Raw genomic sequence first — 24,490 nt, 5'->3', positions numbered from 1 at the left:
GTCATTCAAAAATCATGTTAAACACTATTATTGCACACAGCGAGTCCATGCAATTTATGTGACTTGTAAAGCACAATTTTACTCCTGACCTCATTTAGACTTACCATAACAAAAAGGTTAAATACTTATTGACTCAAGACATTTCAGCTTTTCATTTTTTATTCATTTGTAAACATTTCTAAAAACATAATTCCACTTTGACATTATGGGGTATTGTGTGTAGATCAGTGACACAAAATCTCAATTTAATCAATTTTAAATTCAGGCTGAAACATAACAAAATGTGTAAGGTCAAGGGGTGTGAATACTTTCTGAAGGCACTGTACATATTACGCAAATATTGTGATGCAAAGAAAACCACTTTCTGATTCTAGTTCAAATTCCACTTCACACATCATATACAATATAACTAATATAGGAAACATTGACTTCTAGAACCAGTAGAACCCAGCTTCTTTCCAAAGCCATGGAGAATGAGCGGATCATAGAAATGAACAGAGAATCTCAATGACTGAAAGGAATAGTATAATCTCTGTGGAACTGGCTCTGGCAGTCCAGCAGGCATTGCTGGCATTACCCAGTGTGCCCACCACCCCCAGGGGAGCCTCAGTGAGCTAGGTGACTGCCCATACAGTGTCCATGCTGAGCAAGGGTGGCATCACTACAGAACAGGGATGAACATGCTGTCTCTGTGCCAACAACCATGCCCATTGATACTTGCGAGTGCTAATATTAGGCTATTTGTATAGCTTATTATAAGAGTGCACACGATCATGGTACCTATGGAGCACAAGCACACAAAAAACAAAGCATGGTTGAAGAATATATTCTGCTGTCACTGAAACGGTCTGAACGTTTTTATTGGAATCAGAAATTAAAGTTTATTTAAAGCTATGAAAATGATTTTACTGATATTTCATATTTCGGCTACTGTAAGGGAAATAACGTGCTAGAATCAATGGCCATAAAATGACCACAATTTGCGATTGGGGTATATGGTTTGGAAAGTCTAATTGACGATTTTAGGCAACAAATTGTTTTACCAACGATAGACTTGTTAATTTAGGTGGGAATCATGTAATTGATCGTACATCTAAAACGTTTTTTTTTTTTGTGGTAAGCTTGACTTTCAAAAAGGGTAGGCCTAGGCTACTGTCCAGTTTAAATACATTGCACTTATATACTCAAACCTACAATTTACGCCATCTTGGCGTAAAAATAAACAAAATCGGATTATTATGCCATCTAAATAATCTGTAAAATTTGTATAAAAACGTTAGAATATTGTACTAACTACTGTAATACGTTTTTATAGTTCGCTGATGTTAACCCCAATTACCCTAAAACTGGCGTTAATTATTTTGTAAAAACAAGGTTCAGACTAATGTAATATCAACTTTGTGAATACAAAATATTGTTTGATATATATGTATACAAAAAATTATACATTTTGCAGTTAGATTTTTTTCAAGCTCTGGTAAATATTTAAGCACCAAAGTTTTATTTTATTTTAAACAGTGCTGAAATTGTTTTCATAGGCTGGCTAAATGATGCTCCCATAAAGCATCACATGTATTTTAACATTATCATAATATGTGACATATTTCAAGAGCAAGTTTGATCAATTGCAAGACACTAAATCTTAATAATCAATAAAATGGTAGCATATAAAACAAAACGTTTTAGCGTGTAAGCTAAACGAAGACGTTTATTAGAAACGAATAATGAGAAGGATAAGATAAATATCTGAGAGTGTGGTTATTATTTTCTAAATGACTAAATATATTTCGATTGGTGCAAGAAACAAAAGCCTAATTTAAGGTAATTTATATAATCTTGGCGTCTACTGAAAGCACAATTCATATTCCATACCTTAATGTAGTTCAGCGGCCACTAATAATGGCATTTGATGACCATACACATACTGTACATGAATATATCCTCCTCACTACTGTTGTCCGACACAAACATCCATCTAATTAGTTTTCCTCATTATTATAAGACAGTTAAACACCAAACACTAGCCTACGAACTAGTGTAGCCTATTAGCCTACACGTTGCTGGCTGCTAAAGAAGGCATGTTTATATTTTATAGTAAATTAAAATCCTTGAATAGCCTACAAATGTTGTTCTCAGAAATGCAAGTACATCAAATAAAAATACATTTAAAAAACGTAGTGCACATAAGACAAATTCAGAATTTGGCCTGGATGTATACATTAAAAATGTAAGATGAATCCTCTTCCTTTTAACAGTATTATTAAAGGTTTACCTTAGCCTACATGTGATACAGAAAGCACCCAGAACCACATGAACTGCAGATTTATAAAACACTGTAAAACATTTTTTTACAAAAATAATCCCATTGGATTTGGGCTCTCATACTGGTGGAATCCACAGACCTGCAGGTGGACTCTTCCATCCCTGCATCAGTTCCGTTATGTATGAGCTCAGTGTCGCTACATCAGGACACCAATGAGGAGCCTTGTGTCTCTCTTTCCTTTCCTTGGTGTGTCTAATTAACATAATCACCATAACAACGATAGTAACGGGTATTTTAACGTGGAGTGATAAGGTGGAGTGACTATGCTTACTACAGCTTACATCCAATGCAGTATTCTGTGCACAGTGACGGTTCTGTAGGAATATAGTCACATACAGAATTGCATATACACTGAACAAAAATATAAATGCAACATGTAAAGTGCTGGTCCCATGTTTCATGAGCTGGTCCCATGTTTCATGAGCTGAAATAAAAGATCCCAGAAATTCTCCATATGCACAAAAAGCTCATTTCTCTCAAGTGTTGTGCACAAATTTGTTTACATTCCTTAGTGAGCATTTCTCCTTTGCCAAGATAATCCATCCACCTGACAGGTGTGCCATATCAAGAAGCTGATTAAACAGCATGATAATTACACAGGTGCACCTTGTGCTGGGGACAATAAAAGACCACACAAATGTGCAGTTTTGTCACACAACACAATGCCACAGATGTCTCAAGTTTTGAGGGAGCATGCAATTGGCATGCTGACTGCAGGAATGTCCACCAGAGCGGTTGCCAGAGAATTGATGTTCATTTCTCTAACATAAGCCGCCTCCAACGTCATTTTAAAGAATTTGGCAGTACGTCCAACCGGCCACACAACCGAAGACCACGTGTAACCACGCCAGCCCAGGACCTCCAGATCTGGCTTCTTCACCTGCGAGATCATCTGAGACCAGCCACCTGGACAGCTGATGAAACTATGGGTTTGCAAAACGAAGAAACAGTCTCAGGGAAGCTCTTCTGCATGCTCGTCGTCCTCACCAGGGTCTTTACCGGACTGCAGTTCGGTGTAGTAACCGACTTCAGTGGGCAAATACTCACCTTTGATGGCCACTGGCTGGAGAAGTGTGCTCTTCACAGATTAATCCCGGTTTCAACTGTACCGGGCAGATGGCAGACAGCGTATGTCGTCGCGTGGGCGAGCGGTTTGCTAATGTCAACTTTGTGAACAGAATGCCCCAAGGTGGCGGTGGGATTATGGTATGAGCAGGCATAAGTTACGGACAATGAATACAATTGCATTTTATCGATGGCAATTTGAATGCACAGAGATACCGTGACGAGATCCTGAGGCCCATTGTCATGCCATTCATCCGCCGCCACCATCTCATGTTTCAGCATGATAATACACGGCCCCATGTCTCAAGGACCTGTACATAATTCCTGGAAGCTGAAAATGTCTCAGTTCTTCCATGGCATGCATACTCACCAGACATGTCACCGTTAGAGCATGTTTGGGATGCTCTGGATCGACATGTATGACAGCGTGTTCCAGCAACTTCGCACAGCCATTGAAGAGGAGTGGTACAACATTCCACAGGCCACAATCAACAGCCTGATCAACTCCATGCGAAGAAGATGTGTCGCGCTGCCTGAAGAAAATGGTGGTCACACCAGATACTGACTGGTTTTCTGATTTAATGCCCCTACCTTTTTTTAAAGGTATCTTTGACCAACAGATGCATATCTGTATTCCCAGTCATGTGAATTCACCTTATGATAGCCAGTAGGACAACCACTTTACAATTGTTCTTTTTTATTTAATTTTTTTATTTTTTGGGGGTGGGGTAAGGGGGGGTAGAAGGATTACTTTATCCTATCCCAGGTATTCCTTAAAGAGGTGGGGTTTCAAGTGTCTCCGGAAGGTGGTGAGTGACTCCAGGACAGCGGAGTCACTGTCAAGGATGTAGTAGGTGGGTGTGGTGGTGGAATCAGGCGCAGGACGTAGAAGTATATTCCAAAGACTTTAGTGAAAATACTCACAGTACAAATACTAAATAGCCCGAAGGCGAAACTCCGCACGCAGGCGAAACAAATACGCGCGCACAAACAGGTGCGACGAAAACACTCCAAACTATGGAGGAAATAGCTCAACCGAGCAAAATGCACAAAACGTCTGGCAACAACCAAGACAGTGGAAAAAATAACACACAACACTAGGCAAAACACAACGAGAACTTATAGGACACTAATTACACTAAACGAGAAACAGGTGTACAACAATCAGACAAAAGCAAACAAACACAGAAACATTCAACGGTGGCAGCTAGTATTCCGGAGACGACGAACGCCGAAGCCTGCCCGAGCAAGGAAGAGAGGCAGCCTCGGCCGAAACCGTGACAGTACCCCCCCCTTGACGCGCGGCTCCAGACGTGCGCCGACTCCGGCCTCGGGGACGACCAGGAGGACGCGGAGCAGGGCGCGTCGGGTGCCCACGATGGAATTCCGTCAGGAGAGACTGGTCCAAAACGTCTCTCCTCAGCACCCAGCACCGTTCCTCCGGACCGTACCCCTCCCACTCCACTAGATATTGGAGACCCCCCATCCGACGTCTCAAATCCAAGATGGATTTCACGGAGTACGCCGGTGCCCCCTCGATGTCCAATGGGGGCGGAGGAGTCTCCCTGATCTCACTTTCCTGGAGTGGGCCAGCTACCACCGGCCTGAGAAGAGACACATGGAACGAGGGGTTAATACTTTTATATTCAACGGGTAGTTGTAATTTGTAACACACCTCGTTCAACCTTCTCAGGACTTTAAATGGCCCTACAAACCGCCGACCCAGTTTCCGACAAGGCAGGCGGAGGGGCAGGTTTCTGGTAGAGAGCCAGACTCGATCACCAGGTACGTACACCGGTCCCTCACTGCGGTGGAGATCGGCGCTCGCCTTCTGACGTCGGAGGGCCCGCTGCAGGTGGACGTGTGCAGCGTTCCATGTCTCCTCCGAGCGCCGCGCCCACTCATCCACCGCAGGAGCCTCGATCTGGCTCTGCTGCCAAGGTGCCAGAACCGGCTGGTAACCTAGCACACATTGAAAAGGGGTTAGGTTAGTGGAGGAATGGCGTAGGGAATTCTGGGCCATCTCGGCCCAGGGAATGTACCTTGCCCACTCCTCCGGCCGGTCCTGGCAGTATGTTCTAAGAAACCTACCCACATCCTGGTTCACGCGTTCCACCTGCCCATTACTCTCCGGGTGGTAACCCGAGGTGAGGCTCACCGAGACCCCCAGAAAATTTTTAGGGGGGGGCTCACGACGTCGGGGCAGCAGGAGGCCGCGATAGAGCGGTCCAGCGGGTTGGCAGAGGAGGCCGCCAGGTTACGGGAGTCACTGGTCACCAGGGGGAAGGAGGATGTAGAGGCACGGCGAGAGGTACTGGCGTGTGTTGCCAGTCCGGTCCGGCCTGTTCCTGATCCCCACGTAGGGCCAGTGGTGTGTGTTCCCAGTACGGTCCGGCCTGTTCCTGCCACTAGCACCAAGTCAGTGGTGCGTTTCGTCAGCCCGGCGCGGCCCGTTCCTGCTCCCCGCACCAAGTCAGTGGTGCGTTTCGTCAGCCCGGCGCGGCCCGTTCCTGCTCCCCGCACCAAGTCAGGGGTGCGCGTCGTCAGCCCGGTCCGGCCCATTCCTGCTCCCCGCACCAAGCCTACGGGGTGCGTCGCCAGCCCAGCCCGGCCTGTCCCTGCTCCACGCACCAAGCCTACGGCGTGCGTCGTCAGCCTGGTAAGGCCCGTTCCTCCTCCACGCACCAAGCCAGGGGTGCGAGTCGTCAGCCTGGTAAGGCCCGTTCCTCCTCCACGCACCAAGCCAGGGGTGCGCGTCGTCAGCCTGGTAAGGCCCGTTCCTCCTCCACGCACCAAGCCAGGGGTGCGCGTCGTCAGTCCAGCACAACCCGTGCCTGGGTCACCGGTGCCTGGTAAGGTCCCGGTCAACTGCTCCACTACGGAGCTGAAGCTATCCGCTCCACCAGTGTGCAGTCCAGCTCCGGTCAGCAGGGCCAGACCGGACCAGGGGTACTTTGGGGGTTTAGAGAAGGAGTGGGGATCAGGCCCGGAGCCGGATCCGCCGCCAAGGCGGAGTGCCCACCCGGTCCCTCCCCTGTTTTGTTTAGTTGAGGCGCGGTCGCAGTCCGCGCCTTTAGGGGGGGGTACTGTCACACCCTGGCTCTGGGACTCATTATGTTGAGCCAGGGTGTGTTCATTCTATGTTTGTATTTCTATGTTGGCCTGAGTGACTCCCAATCAGAGGCAACGGGTGTCAGCTGGTGCTGGGTGTCTCTGATTGGGAGCCATATTTAAACTGTGTCTTTCCCTTTGTGGTTGTGGGTTTTTGTTCGTATTTGGTTTGTGTGAAACCGTTAGACATCACGTTATCGTCTGTTGTTTTGATCGTGTGATCATTCGTTTAATAAATATGTTCACCCTCAACGCTGCGCATTGGTCCTCCTCCTTAGACGATCGTGACAGTCACTCACCACCTTCCAGAGACACTTGAAACCACACCTCTTTAAGGAATACCTGGGATAGGATAAAGTAATCCTTCTACCCCCCCTTACCCCACCCCAAAAAATAAAAAATAACAATTGTAAAGTGGTTGTCCCACTGGCTATCATAAAGTGAATGCACCAATTTGTAAGTCGCTCTGGATAAGAGTGTCTGCTAAATGACGAAAATGTAAATGTAATGTGAAATACATAGATTAGGGCCTAATGAATTTATTTCAATTGACTGATTTAATTATATGAACTGAACTCAGTATCATCTTTGAAATTGTTTTATGTTGCGTTTATATTTTTGTTCAGTGTATATGTTATTGCTCCTGATGATTGCCCCTCAAGGGATGAATAAAGTCCTGTTGTATTGTAGTGTATCATTATCTGTCAGATGCAGCTGACAGATTCCGATACAATTCTATCATTATCTGCTTGTTGCAACCTACCTCTACAGTGCATTCAGAAAGTATTCAGACCCCTAGACTTTTTCCACATTGTTACTTTACAGCCTTACTCTAAAATGTATTAAATTGTTTTTTTCCCTCATCAATCTACATACAATACCTCATAACAGACAAAGCAAAAACCCGTTTTTAGACATTTTAGCAAATGTATTACAAATACAAAAAACGAAATATTACATTAACATAAATATTCAGACCCTTTACTCAGTACTTTGTTGAAGCACCTTAGGCAGCGATTACAGCTTTGAGTCTTTTTGGGTATGACGCTACAAGCTTGGCACACCTGTATTTGGGGAGTTTCTCCCATTGTTCTCTGCAGATCCTCTCAAGCTCTGTCTGGTTGGATGGGGAGTGTTGCTGCACAGCTATTTTCAGGTCTCTCCAGATATGTTAGATCGGGTTCAAGTCCGGTCTCTGGCTGGGCTACTCAAGGACATTCAGAGACTCGTCCCGAAGCCACTCCTGCATTGTCTAGGCTGTGTGCATAGGGTCGTTGTCCTGTTGGAAGGTGAACCTTCGCCCCAGTCTGAGGTCCTAAGCACTCTGGAGCAGACTTTCATCAAGGATCTCTCGTGAAGCTTGACATTCAGGCCAAAGAGTTCAATCTTGGTTTCATCAGACCAGAGAATCTTGTTTCTCATGGTCTGAGAGTTTTAGGTGCCTCATGGCAAACTCCAAGCGGGCTGTCATGTGCCTTTTACTGAGGAGTGGCTTCTGCCTGGCCACTCTACCATAAAAGCCTGATTGGTGGAGTGCTGCAGAGATGGTTGTCCTTCAGGATGGTTCTCCCATCTCCACAGAGGAACTCTGGAGCTCTGTCAGAGTGACCATTGGGTTATTGGTCACCTCCCTGACCAAGGTCCTTGCTCAGTTTGGCGGGGCGGCCAGCTCTAGGAAGAGTCTTGGGGTTTCCAAACTTCTTCCATTTAAGAATGATGGAGGCCACTGTGTTCTTGGGGACCTTCAATGCTGCAGAAATGTGCTGGTACCCTTCCCCAGATCTGTGCCTCAACACAATCCTGTCTCAGAGCTCTATGGACAATTCCTTCGACCTCATGGCTTCGTTTTTGCTCTGACATGCACTGTCAACTGTAGGACCTTATATAGACAGGTGTGTGCCTTTCCAAATTATGTCCAATCAATTGAATTTACCACAGGTGGACTCCAATCAAGTTGTAGAATCATCTCAAGGATGATCAATGGAAACAGAATGCACCTGAGCTCAATTTCGAGTCTCATAGCAAAGGATCTGAATGCGTATGTAAATAAGGTATCTGTTTTTCATTTTTAATAAATTTGCAAAAATCTATAAAAACCGGTTTTCGCTTTGTCATTATGGGGTATTGTGTGTAGACTGATGAGGAAATTGTTTTATTTAATCCATTTTATAATAAGACTGAAACGTAACAAAATGTGGAAAAAGTAAAGGGGTCTGAATACTTTCCGAATGCACTGTATATACTGAAAAGCATCCCTTAAATGACAGCTAGGGCAAATTCATTTATTTTCTCACCTCTAACTCTCAAACAGAGGTGAGTATGGTTGTGGATGCTCCCAATGATTTCTACTGCAGTTGTTTCTATGGGCTTTAGTAAGCACTGTGCCATGGAATGGTTAAATAGACAGAATGGTTCAATAGTGTGTGTGTGTGTTATTTGAATAACTGCTAATTGTTTTCTCTCTACCTGGCACTCTGCCAAGTACCTATGGCAACCACATCTTGTATCCCTTTATTTCCATACCCCTCTCCTTTCTCCTCACAATAGCCCACTTCCTCTTTCTCCACCCTCCTCACACACACACACACACACACATTAATATTTTTAAATGTATGTAAATTCTAAAGTATTTTGTCTGTAATGTATTTTTCGTTATGTGTCGGACCCCAGTAAGACTAGCTATCGCCATTGGCGTCCACTAATGGGGATCCTAATAAATCAAATCAAATCTTCTGTTAGGATGACAGGTGCTCAATGGAGACTCAAGATTGGTTGGAGGCCAAGGTGGCCCACCACTCACTATCAAGTTCAGGAGGAAGGAACAGGTGTCTCTGTCTAATGTGGCTTCGTCGCCTTGTCTTCTCATTTGCACTGATGTGAAAGAGGATAAATCTGGTGTAGGCCGCATCGACCATATTGCCTTCATCTGTACTGTTTTCCGGTCATTGCGGATGGAGAGGAAGCTTATTGAGATGCACTCCAAGTAAGCGGAGTACTTACTCATGTTCAACCAACCAGTCATGGCCAAGGGAATGTTCAACATCACAAACATGTTTGCAACATCAACATCGGTAACACAAATGAACTAACATCCGTTCACCCAGCAAACAAGGGTTCAAAGATACTGAACACTACCTAGATTCAGGTAGTGTTTTGACCTGGAATCAAGGCTGATGTTTACCAAACTAAAATAACACAACATCCATTCATATGACACAGTGCACGGTATGGGTTTGAATTAAGAAATTAAGACATGATTTACCAATACTCTCAAACACCCTCCTCTCTGTGATCATCTCCACTATTATTTGAAAGGGACTGGGTAGGTTTTCACCACAGTAGTACACCTTTCAGATTCCTTATACAGAAGGAGAGGCTATGATCAGAGGCTACTTGAGACTATAAGGACCCAGGTGTGATTAGTGGTAGTGAGTTAAGGCATGGTAGCTTTGTCAAGGTCAAGTTCAGGGCAGGACCAAGGAAGCACAAGGCCATCGCCATACTAAACCATCTTTGCTATAATAGCGTTGCACTGCCATCTACAGAAGGTTCCATTTTGAACTTGGTTGCTCTGGATATGATGAAACCAAGACATGGGATCCGACCAGTTTAGCAGTCATATAGTGCTCTCTTGTGGCCACTTGAGTTTGTCATTCTTGCAGTGCAAAGCTTTTACATGATTTTTTGATCATTTTAACTTAATAATTTTAAAAAAAAATCAATAATAAATAAGATATAATTTTTGTATTTGCTTAGTAAATCAGATCCTAGGTGTCACAAACGAGACTCCCGCTGTTCCTCCTGCTCACCACCAGAGGGAACCCTCTCCTGAGTATTAAACCCCTGAACTACATTTCCCACATACCTGGCTCTGATTACCGTTGCACCTGACTCCCATCAGTAGACTATTTAGGTGCTCTCAAACTCTCTCCCCTTGCGAAGTCTTGTTTACCCTGGTGATCATTTCTGTGCGTTTTCGCCTGTGTATGTCTGCCCGCCCGTGGATTTACTCTGGACTGTTTTTCCCTCCTTGATTCTTTGCTGCCTGCCCTGGACTATATTCTTTACTGGACTGATTTTGGTAAGCTTGCTGCCTGCCCTGACCTTATGCCTGTACCTGGATTACGAGTTGCCTTATCCCTACTGTTGTGTCTGCTGGCGATTGACCCTGTTTGTACGACCCAGATTGTAATAAAACTGCAAATGGATCCTCACTCTCCTGGAGCGTCATTACACTAGGTGGTTCAGATTACTTTCTTTCAACTGATTTTCAGGACTGGAAAGGAAAAATGAATCCCACTGTTGCACCAATAAAATACAGCTGTAGTAGTAGTAGTGGTAGTGGTAGTGAATGTCAACATCCAGCTTTATTTCAGAGATTTCACAATTCTCTTAAGAACACTATCAATAAAGACTGTACACAGATTCTATGTATGGTTTCATAAACATTATGTTGGCACAAATCCAAAATTCACAAAACAGTTATGTTCATCAATGCACTAACAACAGCTAAGGGTTATGTATGTGTAGTCACATGCATGAATACTGTTTGCAGGTCTGTAAGTATTGTCTCGGCAAGAGATAAAGTGTAAAACATATATTTGCTTTAGTTTTTCATTGGGTACATAGAAATCTCTTCTGAGTCATAAAAATCATACACACCTCTTTCAGAATTGAGTTTCACTTGAATTGAGAATCTGATGGATTATTCAGTCTTGGTATAGGCCACATCAAACTATCACAAAAACAACTTGTGCCTTCGTTTTATATAATCTTGAATCAGAAAACAAACCAAACAAATGATGCTTTGGCATTGCCTGATTGTCTAGAGGGTTTTGGTTCTTTGATCATTTCTTCAAAGCATCTGTTTTGGAGGCGATTTATCCTAATTGCAACCATTGGTGCACATTTTAGGCCTAATTCCAAATCGATACCTCACCCCTATCCCTAACCATTGCAGACTCCCATATTGCTGCAATGGGTAGTAACAAGGCAAAGGGTTTGCGAGATTGTTTGGAATTGTGTCAGGTACTCAATTCTGACCCTCATCATTGAGAAATATGGGTGCAACGGAAGACAATGACCCTGGTTGAACACCTTCATGTTGGAACATGGCCAGAAACTCTAGATTCCTACTCAGAAGTTTGTCCCTTGAACTCCAAAGGTAGTCATCAGTTTTCCTCTATATTATTATCATCATGTATAAATGAAAAACTGAGGCCAGACTAGGAAATGGAAGCAACCCACAAAAGGTTAGTGAAGTAGTACAGTGAGGGGAAAAAGTATTTGATCCCCTCTCAATCAGAAAGATTTCTGGCTCCTAGGTGTCTTTTATACAGGTAACGAGCTGAGATTAGGAGCACACTCTTAAAGGGAGTGCTCCTAATCTCAGTTTGTTACCTGTATAAAAGACACCTGTCCACAGAAGCAATCAATCAATCAGATTCCAAACTCTCCAAGACTCTCCAAACTCTGGCCAAGACCAAAGAGCTCTCCAAGGATGTCAGGGACAAGATTGTAGACCTACACAAGGCTGGAATGGGGCTTGGGGCTTGGTGAGAAGGTGACAACAGTTGGTGTGATTATTCGCAAATGGAAAAAACACAAAAGAACTGTCAATCTCCCTCGGCCTGGGGCTCCATGCAAGATCTCACCTCGTGGAGTTGCAATGATCATGAGAACGGTGAGGAATCAGCCCAGAACTACACGGGAGGATCTTGTCAATGATCTCAAGGCAGCTGGGACCACAGTCACCAAGAAAACAATTAGTAACACACTACGCCGTGAAGGACTGAAATCCTGCAGCGCCCACAAGGTCCCCCTGCTCAAGAAAGCACATATACAGGCCCGTCTGAAGTTTGCCAATGAACATCTGAATGATTCAGAGGAGAACTGGGTGGAAGTGTTGTGGTCAGATGAGACCAAAATCGAGCTCTTTGGCATCAACTCAACTCACCGTGTTTGGAGGAGGAGGAATGCTGCCTATGACCGCAAGAACACCATCCCCACCGTCAAATATGGAGGTGGAAACATTATGCTTTGTGGGTGTTTTTCTGCTAAGGGGACAGGACAACTTCACCGCATCAAAGGGACGATGGACGGGACCGTGTACCATCAAATCTTGGGTGAGAACCTCCTTCCCTCAACCAGGGCATTGAAAATGGGTCGTGGATGGGTATTCCAGCATGACAATGACCCAAAACACACGGCCAAGGCAACAAAGGAGTGGCTCAAGAAGAAGCACATTAAGGTCCTGGAGTGGCCTAGCCTGTCTCCAGACCTTAATCCCATAGAAAATCTGTGGAGGGAGCTGAAGGTTAAAGTTGCCAAACGTCAGCCTCGAAACCTTATTGACTTGGAGAAGATCTGCAAAGAGGAGTGGGACAAAATTCCTCCTGAGATGTGTGCAAACCTGGTGGCCAACTACAAGAAACGTCTGACCTCTGTGATTGCCAACAAGGGTTTTGCCACCAAGTACTAAGTCATGTTTTGCAGAGGTGTCAAATACTTATTTCCCTCATTAAAATGCAAATCAATTTATAACATTTTTGACATGTGTTTTTCTGGATTTTTTTGTTGTTATTCTGTCTCTCACTGTTCAAATAAACCTACCATTAAAATTATAGACTGATCATGTCTTTGTCAGTGGGTAAACGTACAAAATCAGCAGGGGATCAAATACTTTTTTCCCTCACTGTAAATGTTATCCAAACATAGTTACGATTCCTCTCTAGGCACTTAAAAGAATCAGTAGCAAGAGCAATTGGACTTAGTCACGTCACATTTGCAACCAAGCGCACTTACTATAATGCAGCACAGAACACACCACAAAACCTCAGTCGGGCTAGGTAGGCTCAAAGGTAGTACGATATATCATTTAGTTGTCCATGGACACAGATCTAGGGTCGGTTTCACGTTTTCTCCCACTAATAATTAAGGTTAGGATTTGGGGAAGTTAAGCTGATCCTAGATCTGTGCCTAAGGGACATCTTCAACCTGGAGCAGGCAGACAGTAGCTAGCTGTAGCATGTATACAGGACACCAATGCAAACTGTGTTGTAAAGAGACTAAGACTGCAAGCATCACAGAAGAATACACTCAGAAAAGCTGTACAAAGTGGGGGAAGGAAGTATGTTGCCTTTTCTGTGAGGTGTTGACTTTTATAGCTTCCCTGTGGAGTAATGCTCCCCAATCCTGGTCCTGGAAGGCCACTCTGCATGCTGGCTTTGACTCAAACAGATCTCCAAGTGAACTACTCGGAAGGAAGCTTGTGCTTAATCACAGCTTGCACTGAATTATATCACCTGAACCTTATTAGGTGTGCTTCCTAATAGTGCTGCAACAATTGATCAACTGCAAATGTCAATCATTATAAATAATATACAAATACATTCATAGTTCTGAACATTAATGACAGCCAGCATGCATAGTGGTCCTACAGAAGCAGAATAAGGGAGTGCTGGGGCCTAGGGATACTCAGAGGAGCCAACTGTTGAAAGAGATGCCAGCAGCTCCAACCAAGCTTCAACCTTCTTTATCTATACTGAACAAAAATATAAATGCAACAATTTCAAAGATTTTACTAAGTTACAGTTCATATAAGGAAATGAGTTAATTGAAAGAAATTCATTAGGCCCTAATATATGGATTTCACATGACTGGGCAGGGGTGCAGCCATGGGTGGGGAGCCAGGCTCAGCCAATCGAAATGAGGTTTTCCCCACAAAATGGCTCTATTAAAGACAGAAATACTCCTCAGATGGTAATAATAAACCTGTGTAATAATCATGCTGTTTAATCAGCTTCTTGATATGCCACACCTGTCAGGTGGATGGATTATCTTGGCAAAGGAGAAATGCTCACTAACAGAGATATAAACAAATTAGTGAACAAAAATTTAGAGAAATCAGCGTTTTGTGAGTATGGACAATATCTGGGATTTTTTATTTCTGCTCATGAAACATGGGACCAACACTTTACATGTTGCGTTTATATTTTTGTTCATTGGTGTTTCCACCCTTACATCACTCCACTCCTTTATTACTTATAATATAATAATAATAATAATATGCCATTTAGCAGACGCTTTTATCCAAAGCAAATTACAGTCATGTGTGCATACATTTTTACGTATGGGTGGTTCCGGGGATCGAACCCACTACCCTGGCGTTACAAGCGCCATGCTCTACCAATTGAGCTACAGAGGACCATACTTCACTTCGCTCAATATACAAATCACCCCAGCTGCCCTACTCAGCCTCTGGCATATGTGTGACTGCTGCAGAGCCAGAGTCAAACCTGTGGCCAGCCTAAAGATAAAAGCACTGGACATTACAAAAAAAATATACCAGTGGCCTGTATTAGCACTGTGGACGTGTTACACTCAATGACTGACTGACACAACTTACAGGGCCTTCGGAAAGTATTCAGACCCCTTGATGTTTTCCACATATGTTACAGCCTTATTCCAAAAATGATGAAATATTTTTTTTCCCTCATCAATCTACACACAATAACCCATAATGACAAAGCGAAAACAGGTTTTTAGATTTTTTAGCACATTTCTAAACAAATAAATAAAACAGAAATACCTTATTTACATAAGTATTCAGACCCTTTGCTATGATACTCGAAATTGAGCTCAGGTGCATCCTGCTTCCATTGATCATCCTTGAGCTCTTTCTACAACTTGATTGGAGTCCAGCTGTGGTAAATTCAATTGATTGGACATGATTTGAAAAGGCACACACCTGTCTATATAAGGTCCTACAGTTGACAGTGCATGTCAGAGCAAAAACAAAGCCATGAGGTCGAAGGAATTGTCCATAGAGCTCTGAGAAAGGATTGTGTCGAGGCAAAGATCTGGGGAAGGGTACCAAAACATTTCTGCAGCATTGAAGGTCCCCAAGAACACAACGTCCTCCATCATTCTTAAATGGAAGAAGTTTGGAACCACCTAAACTCTTCCTAGAGCTGGCCGCCCTGCCAAATGGGGAAGAAGGGCCTTGGTCAGGGAGGTGACCAAGAACCTGATTTCACTCTGACAGTTCCTCTGTGGAGATGGGATAATCTTCCAGAAGGACAACCATCTGTGCAGCACTCCACCAATCAGGCCTTTATGGTAGAGTGGCCAGACGGAAGCCACTCCTCAATAAAAGGCACATGACAGCCCGCTTGGAGTTTGCTAAAGGACTCTCAGACCATGAGAAACAAGATTCTCTGGTCTGATGAAACCAAGATTGAACTCTTTGGCCTGAATACAAAGCGTCACGTCTGGAGGAAACCTGGCACCATCCCTACGGTGAAGCTTGGTGATGGCAGCATCATGCTGTAGGGAAGTTTTTCAGCAGCAGGGACTGGGAGACTAGTCAGGATCGAGGCAAAGATGAACGGAGCAAAGGACAGAGATCCTTGATGAAAACCTGCTCCAGAGCACTCAGGACCTCAGACTGGGGTGAAGTTTCACCTTTAACAGGACAACGACCCTAAGCACAGAGCCAAGACAACGCAGGAGTGGCTTCGGGACAAGTCTCTGAATGTCCTTGAGTGGCCCAGCCAGAGCCCGGACTTGAACCCGATCTAACATCTCTGGAGAGACCTGAAAATAGCTGTGCAGCAACGCTCCCCATCCAACCTGACAGAGCTTGAGAGGATCTGCAGAGAAGAATGTGAGAAACTCCCCAAATACAGATGTGCCAAGCTTGTAGCGTCATACCCAAGAAGACTCGAGGCTGTAATCACCGACAAAGGTGCTTCAACAAAGTACTGAGTAAAGGGTCTGAATACTTATGTAAATGTGATATTTCAGTGTTTTATTTATAATAAATAGCAAAACATTCTTAAAAAGCTGTTTTTGTTTTGTCATTATGGGGTATTGTGCGTAGATTGATGATGAAAAATAACAATTTAATCATTTTTAGAATAAAGGCTGTAACGTAACAAAATATGGAAAAAGTCAAGGGGTCTGAATACTTTCCAAATGCACTGTAAGGACTCAACACTGAGAAACATCATATTGGGTGTTAGGTTAACCCATGACTGTCTGTCTGTTAGTAAAACTCTTTCTACAGGTGTGCATAATTCCAGGTTAGTAGGTTAGCGAAAAAACATCACAAACGGGTACAGCTGCTTATGGTCAGTTGCTGTATTCATTGTACACTGAGTGGACAAAACATTAGGAACACCTTACTAATATTGAGTTGCACACCATTTCGATCTCAGAAGAGGCTCAATTTGTCGGGGCTTAAAAATCCTTCTTTAACCTGTCTCCTAAATGACATCAATAAGGGATCATAGCTTTCACCTGGTCAGTCTATGTCATGGAAAGAGCAGGTATCCCAAATGTTTTGTACACTCAGTGTATATTTCCTCTGAGAACTTCACTGTGCCAAATAATGGTCTTAATATCAATTTTCTCTAGTGAAAAATCTGATTATTTGCAATGTCCCTCTTGTAAATCCTTTGGTATTCACCTTATTTAAGAACCCGGAAACAAAACAATGCCCGAACGTTCTATTTTGTGGAGGACTTCCGTTGTGGCATTCTTGCCGTTTTGCGAATTTTCACTAGCTATCTCAAAATGTCGTGGGATCATACCAAGAAAAACCTTTTAAAGTCGAATGGCAAGTCTGTGCCACATCCGCGGATTATTCAAGAGTGGGAGGACGATATGGAAAAATGGCCACATATCACCTACGAAGATATCTTCAATTATTTTGTCTTGTCTCTCGGTGTGGATGGGTCAGAGATGAGGAGCTACAAAAGCAGAGGCATATCAATCAATACCTCCACAGCGGCAAAGTTGGGCGGGTGTTTATTCACTGTCTTGAGGATGACAACCTGGTGTTCCTCAAAGCAGATGCCCAGCCCGGACAGAGCAAAACACACCATCATTCTGCCTGGATTCTTGTATCATCTGTTGGCACAGTGGAGACTGCAGGGTGTTCTTGTGTTGCAGGGCAGGGGAAGTCTTGCAGTCATGCAGCTGCAATACTATGGAAGGTAGCTAGCTTGCTGGCTTTTTGTTTATCATAACCCTTTCTATGACTGATACGTTTGACGTTAGCTAGTTGTGATGATACCATAAAAAATCCAGACTACGGTTTGCAACTGCACATGGGGACAAAGACCTTACTTTTTGGAGAAATGTCCTCTGGTCTGATGAAACAAAAATAGAACTGTTTGGCCATAATGACCATCGTTATGTTTGGAGGAAAAAGGGGGTTGCTTGCAAGCCGAAGAACACCGTCCCAACCGTGAAGAACGGGGATGGCAGAATCATGCTGTTGGGGTGCTTTGCTGCAGGAGGGACTGGTGCCCTTCACAAAATACAGTGGGGAAAAAAAGTATTTAGTCAACCACCAATTGTGCAAGTTCTCCCACTTAAAAAGATGAGAGAGGCCTGTAATTTTCATCATAGGTACACGTCAACTATGACAGACAAAATGAGAAAAAAAATTCCAGGAAATCACATTGTAGGATTTGTAATGAATTTATTTGCAAATTATGGTGGAAAATAAGTATTTGGTCAATAACAAAAGTTTCTCAATACTTTGTTATATACCCTTTGTTGACAATGACACAGGTCAAACGTTTTCTGTAAGTCTTCACAAGGTTTTCACACACTGTTGCTGGTATTTTGGCCCATTCCTCCATGCAGATCTCCTCTATAGCGGTGATGTTTTGGGGCTGTCGCTGGGCAACAGACTTTCAACTCCCTCCAAAGATTTTCTATGGGGTTGAGAGCTGGAGACTGGCTAGGCCACTCCAGGACCTTGAAATGCTTCTTACGAAGCCACTCCTTCGTTGCCCGGGCGGTGTGTTTGGGATCATTGTCATGCTGAAAGACCCAGCCACGTTTCAACTTCAATGCCCTTGCTGATGGAAGGAGGTTTTCACTCAAAATCTCACGATACATGGCCCCATTCATTCTATCCTTTACATGGATCAGTCGTCCTGGTCCCTTTGCAGAAAAACAGCCCCAAAGCATGATGTTTCCACCCCCATGCTTCACAGTAGGTATGGTGTTCTTTGGATGCAACTCAGCATTCTTTGTCCTCCAAACACGACAAGTTGAGTTTTTACCAAAAAGTTATATTTAGGTTTCATCTGACCATATGACATTCTCCCAATCCTCTTCTGGATCATCCAAATGCACTCTAGCAAACTTCAGATGGGCCTGGACAAGCAGGGGGACACGTCTGGCAGTGCAGGATTTGAGTCCCTGGCGGCGTAGTGTGTTACTGATGGTAGGCTTTGTTACTTTGGTCCCAGCTCTCTGCAGGTCATTCACTAGGTCCCCCCGTGTGGTTCTGGGATTTTTGCTCACCGTTCTTGTGATCATTTTGACCCCACGGGGTGATATCTTGCGTGGAGCCCCAGATCGAGGGAGATTATCAGTGGTCTTGTATGTCTTCCATTTCCTAATAATTGCTCCCACAGTTGATTTCTTCAAACCAAGCTGCTTACCTATTGCAGATTCAGTCTTCCCAGCCTGGTGCATGTCTACAATTTTGTTTCTGGTGTCCTTTGACAGCTCTTTGGTCTTGGCCATAGTGGAGCTTGGAGTGTGACTGTTTGAGGTTGTGGACAGGTGTCTTTTATACTGATAACAAGTTCAAACAGGTGCGTTCAATTGAGATGGTTTGGGTTGAGTTGGACGGCAGAGTGAAGGAAAAGCAGTCAACAAGTGCTCAGCATATGTGGGAACTCCTTCAAGACTGTTGGAAAGCATTCCAGGTGAAGCTGGTTGAGAGAATGCCAAGAGTGTGCAAAGCTGTCATCAAGGCAAGGTTCCTTGCAGGTAACCATAGTTAACAGAGGAAGAACAATGATTTCAAGCACCACCCTCCTTTTAAAGCTTCCAGTCTGTTATTCTAACTCAATCAGCATGACAGAGTGATCTCCAGCCTTGTCCTGGTCAACACTCACCTGTGTTAACGAGAGAATCACTGACATGATGTCAGCTGGTCCTTTTGTGGCAGGGCTGAAATGAAGTGGAAATGTTTTTTGGGGATTAAGTTCATTTTCATGGCAAAGAGGGACTTTGCAATTAATTGCAATTCATCTGATCACTCTTCATAACATTCTGGAGTATATGCAAATTGCCATCATAAAAACTGAGGCAGCAGACTTTGTGAAAATTAATATTTGTGTCATTCTCAAAACCTTTGACCACGACTGTACATATACAGTAGCCATGCACTGTATGCTGATAGTCTTATAAGATAGATAGAATAGACAGCTAAATCAGCTGAGAATGTACAGTACCTGCATGCATTTTCTTGAGTGTCTCGTAGGTGAAGAAGCAGAGTCCAGTGTAGGGCACCACTCCCAGTATGGTGGGGGTAAAACCACGGTACAGCGTCTTCAAACCCTCCTCACGAGAGATCCGCACAAACACACGCATGATGTTACTGTATCTGAGTAGAGAGAGAGGAAGATATAGAGGGAGGGAGGGATGTCAAGTGTGAGTTATTCAAGTGTGAGCACCACAAACAGACTGTGTGTGTGTGTGTGTGTGTGTGTGTGTGTGTGTGTGTGTGTGTATGTGTGTGTGTGTGAGTGTGTGTGTGTGTGCGCATGTGCTCTCAGAGGTAGGGGTAGTTATCTCTCTCCTTGGGCGTGACGGCCATCCTGGCTCGTACCATATCCAGGGGGCAGGTGAGCATGGCAGCTGTGGTAACCTTGGCACCGGCAGCAGGGCTCTGGAACACAGTTGACATGTTACATGCTAAAGAGGGGGAAAAACCGCAGACACTTCCAGTGTGTTCCACAGGACCTCGGAGGACCCTAATCTCAATCATCAATCACATTTATTTTATACAGCCCTTCTTACATCAGTAGTTGTCACAAAGTGCTTTACGGATACCCAGCCTACAACCCCCAAGAGTAAGCAATGCAGTGGCAAAGGCACAGTGGCTGGGAAAAACTCCCAAGGAGGCAGGAACCTAGGAAATAAACCTAGGCTCTGGACTAGATGAGTTAAGATATGGATGGGTACTCACTTGCCCTGGAAGCCTCAGTATCATCCCAGCAGTCTCTTGTACTGCTCATGGGCACAGAACTGGATGGCAGTGTAGGGGATGACCCGCACCATGGTGGCAGAGTTGCCCCTCCACAGGCTGAGGAAGCCATCCTTCAGGCAGGTCTGGTAGATCAACCTGTATGCCTCCTGGAGGTAGAGCACACATCATGAGGTTAATAGTCATCATCATCATCATCACAAAGGTGAATTATGAATCATCAAATGTATTTTATACAATACATAGGTCAAACAACTCACCTTGGCAGAGAATCTCGCTGAGGACATTATAATGAAGGAAATAAACTGACAAAAATGTATGACAAAAATAAATAATTGAATGCGGACTATTCAGCATGTGAGAAGTGTGACCGCCTACCTTGGAAGATGATCTTGGTTCTATCCAGCGGGGCCACAGCGGTTTTGGCCAAGGCTCCAGCTAAGGCCCCTGAGAGGAGGGACCACGGACCGCGTCTGGGGCTTCAGACCCTGCACAGACAGATGGACCGACAGAGAGCAGGAGGGGACAAACATGACCAAAATTGTCAATAAATTGATAACTACAAACAAAAACATGTACATTATGCAAAAGTAGTCAATATAGTCAATGTATGCATAAGTAGTAAGATGCATAGGACTGAGGTGGTGGAAATGCAAGATTTAACAAGATCAAAGTTTCCCTGTCTGGGAGTTCCTTTATTTATTCAAAACAAAATGTTGTTATTGAATTAGGTTAACATGACATTTCAAAAACACGTATTGTAACTCTACAAGTCCAAACACCTTCAGGCTGTTTCATTGATTTATTCCAAGCCAGCATGCCACCCCTCCCTGTCATAATGTAGTTATCCATCCTGCAGGTCACGCCTGCCCTGGTTCCACAGACCAAGTCTCGTTTGAGTAGATCATTAAGCCTGGCTTGCATTAGAAGAATATATAAATGGCCAACATCTGCCCACTCAGTTCAGGCAGAACAAGTTAGAAATAGGCCCAGACTTGGTTAGAGACTGACCCAGCTGAGCATACAGGTCTATTGTTAGAGGAGCAGGTTACTTTCTAAATGTTAGTTACTAGTTACCTGTCCAACATTGTAAATCAGTAACGCAACTTTTGGATTACCTAAACTCAGTAACGTAATCTGGTTACTTTCCCCTTAAGAGGCATTAGAAAAAGACAAAGGATCCATCAAACGCATTTGGTGTGGTCTCTGACTTGTGTTCAGACTTGGTCAGGCATGGTCGCGGGAAGATGTTTTGGGGTGGGGAGCTGTTTTTTCTACGATTTTTTATTTATTGTGATTTATCAGGGGGTGCTGCAGAACCCTCAGCACCTCTACTTTCCACGGCTATGCGCTCAGGTGGAACAAACTTAAACTTGCCCCTTTTTTCAGTGCCAACTTGAATTTCATTGAGAAAACAAAGGTGTCGTAATGTATTTTTTGGCAAACATCATTTATGAATTTAAAAGTAATCCAAGAAGTAATCCAATAATTGCATGTAATCAGTTACTCCTCAATAGGATTGCAAAGCTACCGGTAATTTACAAAAGTTCATCGGACTTTGGAAATGTATACTTGAATAACTTTTTTTAAATGTATCCATATAGTATGAATTTTTTATATCTGTGTCCATATTGTCCATGAATTTCTAGTAGGAAGACCATATGGTTCAAGAGGAAATAGCCTAATTATTGAAAAAAGCATCTAATCAACAATGGTATTATTTTCAATTACCTCTGCAACTCGTCCAACTATTGTATTTTTTCACAACTGCTACCAGTTTGACGCAAAAACATTAACAAATACATACAAGGATATTTCATGCTGAAACCCTCATATTAAACACTGATTGCATTCACAAAGTTTGTATTTAGGATAATGTCTTACAGCTTTGTCATTCTATTTGTTCTTTTGAAATCGTATTTAATTATTTCATATATTTTACATATGGTAAGGCCACACGGGGCCAGAGACAATTAGACACCCGTGATAATCTGAAGTACCCAAAAGGGCCACTAGATGTCTTGTGATATATATTAAATAAAATCCGTCAAAGATGCCAAAACTCTGGTAGTTTACTGGTAAACATTGAAAGTTTCCAGTAATATACCCTCTCTTTGCAACTCTACTCCCCAACCCTGTGTGTCTGCGTGTGTGTGTCTGTGTGTATGCGCGTGTGTGCGTGTGTGTGATGAGAAAAGATAGTCGACCCTGACGATAAGTCATAAAATAAAATAAGTACTGACAAGAATGACAAGAAGTCAATAGTAGATAAAGAAGATAGAAGTATGTGGCCCTGTTTGGACATAGAAATATCTTGTTACTGGCATTAATTCACTCCTAGTCTGTCAAAAAAAATAAAAAATCTTGATATTCAATGATAAACCTGCACTCCACTAGTAGGGAGAAAGAGCAAAATACAGAAGAGAGCCTATCTTTGCCAAGCATGATATCCTCGACAGTCATCAAGGAGAAAAAGAAGTAGCAGGAGCGCCACAGGTGCTCCAACTGAGCTACGCAGTCCCGTGTAGCTCAGTTGGTAGAGCATGGCGTTTGCAACGCCAGGGTTGTGGGTTCGATTCCCGCGGGGGGCCAGTATGAAAATGTATGCACTCACTAACTGTAAGTCGCTCTGGATAAGAGCATCTGCTAAATGACTAAAATGAATAGTAAATATTCTAACCACAAATAGGTTTTAAGTGGCATAAAAAGTCAAAGTTCAGGCACTCGTGTGGGTTTGAAAGTTAAAAGGCCTTTATTGTGTGAGCTAAAACATTAAAATACACCAACACGTATCGACACCCTGATGAAGGCGTTAACCGATACGCGTTGGTGTATTTTAATAATGATTTAGAATAAACAATAAAAGCTTTTTAACTTTCAAATCAACACGAGTGCCTGGACTTTGACTTTTTATGCCACTTAAAACCTATTTGTGGTTAGAATATTTCCTTTTCCTTTTCAATTAATCATCATGGCTTTGAGTTATTTTGTTTAGGCTTACTGTTTGCCTTGCATTGAGAAGGTGTTTTTTAGTCCAGAACAACTTATTCTCTAGTCAAGGTTAAGACATGACCTTCCTCCACACAAAGCAAAGCCATGTCCCGGACCCCTGCTCTCTAGATTTCTTCCTAGGTTTCTGCCTTTTAGGGAGTTTGTCCTAGCCACTGTGCTTCTGCCTCCGCATTGATTTGCTCTTCAGGATTTTAGGCTGGGTAGCTCTAAAGCACTTTGTGACAACTGCTGATGTAAAAAGGGCTTTATAAAATACATGTCATTGGTAATTAGTTGATGGAAGGCCACAATACTAAAACCACAGAGACTGAGTCATAAAAAGAGGCAACCCCCTTTCAGGTAAACAGACCGGGGGAAAAGGCCTTATTACAAACTGATTACTAGCCCCTACGCAAGACAATGTGTATACCTGCAAAGATTGGAATTGGGTCAATAATAGGGCCAAAGTTAAGAGTTTTTCCTGACCACATGGCCTGGTCAGGCAAAACTCGAGGCCCTAGCCAATAAACACATTGAACTACAGCTTACCTCTGCCTTGCTGGTGGAGGGCAGTGGCAGAACCTCTCCCTTTGTGAGTGGCGTTGCCTGGTGTTCTTGGACTCCATTTCCCATCCCGGTGGACTACGATGCTCGCCAGCCGCTGTGTGCACCAATATACACCGGCCACCAGGAGGCGACAACACCAGCTACCTTAAACTGGGGATAGCAAGCCCCAAGGGACAAACAGAGGGAAAAACACATGAATGATTGTCAATGCGGGTTCTTGTCTCAAGCAAATATCTCTGCTGATTGCCACTGTTTGATAGCTGAAATGCAACACCGCAAAGACACTAGAAATTGACATCACACACGACAACAATCACCAATGCTCCACTGAACAGGGCTTTTGTACAGTAGACCAAATCCCTGTGGACCAAATAACAGGCAAATGGGTTAACAGAGCAGAACTTTGTGGA

At 43.6% G+C, this 24,490-nt stretch overlaps 1 pseudogene; it reads right to left on the bottom strand.

The window, feature by feature from the left end:
- Positions 1–16,633: 16,633 nt before the first annotated feature.
- LOC121581353 lies at positions 16,634–24,146 on the bottom strand (annotated as a pseudogene).
- Positions 24,147–24,490: the final 344 nt, after the last annotated feature.

The sequence above is a fragment of the Coregonus clupeaformis genome, chromosome 14, assembly GCF_020615455.1.
Source record: "Coregonus clupeaformis isolate EN_2021a chromosome 14, ASM2061545v1, whole genome shotgun sequence".
In the NCBI taxonomy this organism is placed as follows: Eukaryota; Metazoa; Chordata; class Actinopteri; order Salmoniformes; family Salmonidae; genus Coregonus; species Coregonus clupeaformis.
This window is presented reverse-complemented; position numbering and strand designations above follow the sequence as displayed.